The sequence below is a fragment of the Nicotiana tabacum genome, chromosome 16 (assembly GCF_000715075.1).
Source record: "Nicotiana tabacum cultivar K326 chromosome 16, ASM71507v2, whole genome shotgun sequence".
Taxonomy (NCBI): Eukaryota; Viridiplantae; Streptophyta; class Magnoliopsida; order Solanales; family Solanaceae; genus Nicotiana; species Nicotiana tabacum.
In genome coordinates, this window is record NC_134095.1 from 6,964,827 (window position 1) to 6,970,826 (window position 6,000).

Genomic DNA, 6,000 nt, shown 5'->3' on the forward strand with positions numbered 1-6,000 from the left:
ACAAGGTCATACAATCGTTTACGTACATGATGTGAGCACGTGATTTTTGCCCTATATGAATTACTCCCAGAAATTCAAAACAAAATAATTTCTTTCAGTGTTTGCAATTTTGTGGATTTTTGTGGCATTTTATTTTATTTAATTAACGGAAAATACAAAAATATATTGCATTTGCATTTAGGATATAATTCTATATTTTAGGATTAATTAGCAAATTAATTATTTTATAAAAATGAAAAAATCACAAAAATAACTTATTTTTGCATTTTTAATTTTAGTCTCGAATTTTGGAGGTTTTCGTTAATTTGGTATTTAATTAGTTGTGGTAGTTATTATTTAGAGTTAGTTAATTTGATTAGGAATTAATTTAGGTTTTATGTTTAATTTTTAATCTCAATTTAAAAAGAAATTAGAAGGAAAAAAAATGAAATGAAAATGAAAAGGAAGGGGAATAAGAGCAAATTCAGTTCTGGGCCAAATTTACCCCAAGCCCAAACCCCCAGCACCAGACACCCGTCCAAAATACCCTTTACCCAGCCCAAACCCGCGTCCAACCCGGTCCGGTTCCCCCCTGTATCCAAACGGACACTGTTTCAGTCTTGTTAATCCGGACCGTTGATCTCAGTTGATCAAACGGTCCGGAACTGGTTCAACTTTAGTATTTAAGTGTCGGAAACCAGCCCCACCCCCCCTCTCATTCGTCTCCTTCACCCCTCTCCCCCCTATTCTCTCCTCAGAAACATTCCCAAACCCTAACCCGCCGCCCCCTTTTCCACCACACTCGCCGGCGGCGGCGCCTCCGTTCACTACCAAAATAGCATCCCATGACCATTAAACCCCCCCTCATTCCAAATCCCTGATTGGTTTCCCTCGAATATTGCCATAACTCCTTGAATCTTAGATCAGAAATGAACCCCAGAAATCCCAAGTCAAGTTTTGGCGAAATTTCGTGTTGAATCCGATTTTATTCGTGTGTCCTTCGTAAGAACGCACGATTAACATCAGATTTGTCCGAAAAATCCAAGGATCTGAAGACCCAGGCCTCCTCTTTCATTTTCTGAACTCTTCTTAGGTATTCTTCTTTTCTTCTCCTGGTTTAATCTGTTCTCCGTATATTTTTCGGTTTTCTGTTTCTTCTCCTCTTCTTGAATCATTCTTCATTTGTTCCGGAGTTTATTTATTCATGCATGAGTAATTGGAGTCTTGTTTTTAGTTAGTATAGTTAGGTTGTAATCAGATTAGTTTTAAAATTGTTAGTTTGGTTAAGTTTAGTTAGTAAATCATTTAGGCTAAAGCTTTAATTGTCCTGTGTTATTTGGTGTTTTCAACTTGTTAATTAGATAATTGCTAGTTGGGCCGAATAGATTTTTGATCTTGAGGGTTGGGTTTTGGGTCTATTCCGGCTCATTTGGGGCTGAACACCTAGGTCAAATTGACCCGTGGCCCATTCGGTCTGTCTAGTATATTAACAGGGGTTCAGGGGAAACTTGGGAAGTCTAGGTGGGGGTAGTCTAGGGAATTGGCATAAGGAATCTTTAGTGTAACTGATTTGGAAGTTTCTAGTGAGGGTTTCTCTGTGAATTTCAGACTTTTAACAATATAACTTGAGTAACAAGCCAATAAGTGAGGGAGTTTTAAGCTAAAAGAAGATTTAAAAAGGGACTAAAAAGGTAAAAACAAATCTGCAAGGTTGCCCTAGTAACTTGCCTATAAAGGCATCTTCTCTTGCCTTTCAAGGCAGACCCAAGAGAGTTTTTGAGAGCTGGACATCCAGAAGATATAGAAGTTGCATAATTTTACTATTTCATAGACTTCAATAGCTAAAAATTCTGAGAGGAGAGGGAAAAGGGCTGAAAATCTTAGAATAACATTGTTTCATTGATTTCTTTGGTGATTTTTGCGTTTTTCTTGGTGTTAAGTCAATTTTCTGGTCAGCTGGTTCTAATATGGGTTAAGGTCGAGTTGTCTTGAGGTCTGCTGGTCCATCGAGTGACTGAAATTAGTGTTTGGATTATTGAATCTTATTTGTTGGTTCAAACTTGGCTCAAAGCTGGTTTTCTTTGGTTATTTCTGGGCTAACGCCATTGCTGTTGTTGTTCTGCTGCTGAACCATCAATTTCTGTTTTGTTTTAAAATCCAGGTATCTCTTGGAACTATATACAATATGTGCAATGCAAACTTGTGTTTAAGTGTGGAATACCATGGATACAAGTTGTCTTTTGAGCTTACTCTTCTATTTCATTCATTTCTGTAATGTCCTGAATACAATCTTATATTCTATCTAGTTTGTCAGCCCTTCCTCCCCTCTCTTATGTTGTTAATGTCTTGCAAAAATCTGTGTATGTGCTCGTTAGTTTAATTCTGGGAATGTACAAGCATGGGGATGGTTTAAGCGGAGTTGAAGTTCAATCATATAGCTTGCAGGTTGTTGAATCTTTGTTTTGACAAGTGAGCCATGGAATTATTATAATAAAAGTTTAAGCACACGTTAAGCATGTTTGTTTCATATCTGTCAAGGGTTAATGTCATTTTGAGGCTCGCTTGACTTTATGTGATTAACATGGCTGTACAAGAAAGCAGAATTGTCTAATGATGTATAGCATGATTGCAGGATGATTACAGTTTCTGGGTTTTTTTATGTTATATGTTCTATCCTTCTGAAACGATCAAGTTCAGAAGCTAAATGGATGTCATAGCCATTTTGAGCAGATTTAGTCTATTTTATTTTGTTTGGGATCAATTTGGAACCATCTAGTTCCTTGCTTGTGCGTTGGTTATGTGGCTATAGGGACTCGATCTTGAGTCCCTGTTCGCCATTGCAAAATTGGGCCTTCTTTTGGGCTCAGCTCAAGTCCTTTAGAAATTAGGGAATTGGAGCTATTGCAGCATGGTATTGGGCTTTCTTTGAGCCCAGATTTAAGATAGGAACTAGACCCACATCAACATTGCAAATAATTCTGATGTTCTGCATGTCTAGAGGCTCGACCCTTCGCCTATTTTCTGGTGTTTGCGATCTGGGCCTCTGCTGGGCCAATTGCTCATGGAGAACCATCATAAGCGGTCTGCCATTTAATAGGGCCTGACACAGATTTAGGCCCTTTCAACGTCAATAACATTTAGTTCGAATTCATTATTAATCCGTTGGCTACTAGAACTCAGTTTGAACACTTAATTGAAAGAAGAAAATACGAATCCTCTTAGCCTTGTTAAGTAATAAACTAAGTCCATCTATTAGATTCGAGGTGCACCAAACCAAACAAATCTTAAAATATGTGGCCCTCACTTAGTTAATAGTCCTTAGAAATCGAGGCGCGCCATTTAGTAGAATTTCCATGGCCCTCGTATTTATTTAGATATAAAAATTGACAAATGAATGGAGTTTGCTTATGTACATTTAATATACTATCCTAATTATGGACACGTTCGTGTGACATGATTATGGTTTCTAAAAATCAAAAACCGGAGTATGCATTCGAGCAACTTTGGCCGAACTTTCTTAATAATAACCAAGTGTTACTAATTGTGGACACATACGCGTGACATGATTTTTGACGCACCAAACAAAATGAGTACACGTACGCGTGACTCGTTTCAAGATAATTTTCTTAATTTAAAAGCGGTAAAGGGTAAATGCACATAGGTTCTAAAATGAGTAATTAGACAATTTAATAAGCCAAGTATGATCAAAGCGACCGTGCTAGAATCACGGAACTCGGGAATGCCTAACACCTTCTCCCGGGTTAACAAAATTTCTTACTCGGATTTCTGGTTCACGGACTGTAGTACAGAGTCAATCTTTTTCTCGATTTGGGATTCGAACCGGTGACTTGGGACACCATAAATTATCCCAAGTGGCGACTCTGAATCTTAAGTAAATAATCCCGTTTCGATTGTCACTTAAATTGGAAAAACTCCCTAATACCCTTTCGGGGGTAGTAAAAAGGAGGTGTGACACATGACATCTGTCTACAAGCCTCTAAGAATACATAATTCTCATAAAGGTCGGGACAGAGTCCCGCCATACCAAACAATACACGTCTAAGTTATACTAACCAAACAAGAACCTCCGAAGCAAATGGAGCACACCAACATCTTCCATTGAGCTGATAACCTACTTGGAGAGCTCTTGACTTGTCTATCGGACCTACGAGCATGAAACACAGCGTCCCCAGGCAAAATGGACGTCAGTACGAATAATGTACCGAGTATGTAAGGCATATAAATAAGCACATAACAGACATGAAAGAAGTATAGAGTAAATGACTCAACCTGTAAGTCTGAATAACTCTGTAAATCATGAAATAATTATGATGTCATGCATATGCGTATGAATGTCATGTCGTGCATAGGTACACGTGTTCATAACATCATCAAGCCTCTGAAGGCATCTCATCATATCATCCCGGCCACTATGGGCAAAATCATCAACGTATACCAGCTGATTAGGTGGTGGTGCGTATATAACGCCATAACCTCTCCCATATCCCATATATATATATACACGCGTATATAACACCATCTGGTCATGGGTCAATGTGCATGTATAAATGCATGAAATGCATATGAAATACGTTAATGAAATCTCTTGGTACGTCATAAGATCATTATGCCTCTGATTAATATCACGAAGTAAACTTTTTCAACTTACGTATTTTTCTGAGACCCATGAACAGATGATAAAATGATATGACACAAGGGAATTCAAGAATATAAGCTCTTATAATACTTCTATGAATAGAGTCATTTATGGAAGTTGTATATTTTCTCCTTTCGTTTGTATCGTACGGATCATGCCAGAAAAGAAGGGATAGCTTTAACATACCAGAATCGATTCTCTTTTGCAGAAACACGTAACGACAGATCGAAGTAGGAAAAACCCCATATGATATTCTTGAGAAAGATTGTACCAAGCTGTTTTTTAATTAGTATAACACGTTGGATCTTGTAGCATTTCTCTCTGAAATTTCACGTTGATCTTGTAAGGTTTCAAAGAAATGTTCACGTTGGATCACTGTTATCTCTTTGTAATGGTATAGAAAATACTTTTTTGCTTAACTTTGCAAAGTCTAATACTTATCCAATAAAGATACCAAGCCATATTTACGTGTAAACAAGTTATAGCTTTACCTAGTGACTTATTTTGCATGATTTTGCCACCTTGGTTAACCTTATGCCATGTGGAAATCTCAACAAGACTCTTATACACATAATACCATAATTATCTCCACCATTAATCAATTATCCACATAATTAAGGACTATCTCAAATTATTTAAAATACTAACATACCTTATATACCTTACTATCATAGCCACATGGTACCTTGTATAGTACTAGTCCATAAATACCGGGTATTTAGCTCGGGCCATATTTTATCCCAACATGTCAAGCTTCGACCAAATTCATTTTCTTCGATTTGCCTACCCTCTCACTTTCATGAATTTACTCATTACTTGTTTGAAATAGCATAATGCTTATAATCTCATTCCAGAACTTATGTTGATTGACTTACAACGAAACTTTAACATACAAAAATGTGGGATGCAACATCTCATTTCCGAGCTTTCATTAATTTATTTATGGTGTACTTTCACGTACAAAAATATGTGGTGTAACATTATTCCCCCCTTTGGAACATTCGTCCTCGAATGTTGACTGATGTGTTTATCATTCTCAACCCAAAGCTCTTTCGAATACTGTAGTACTCCTCTTGCCATCTAGGCAACTGTTCTTTGAATGTATCCCAAAGGCCAGGGAATTCCCCCCTTTAGGTCTTTTTCTCACACCATGACTCGTGGTCGAAATCCTTCCAATCTTGTAACTGTTGCTACCTTCTATCATGCAGCCTGTACGATTCTGACCTTATAAGTACGCCTATGTGACTCTTCTGTCCTTTTTCCTCTAGCTTTTAGCCCATATCTAGGCCTCACTTTGTAAACATATGAAGAGCTTGACAAGATTTCCCTCTGGGGATCTATAGGTGATCACGACCAACTATGAC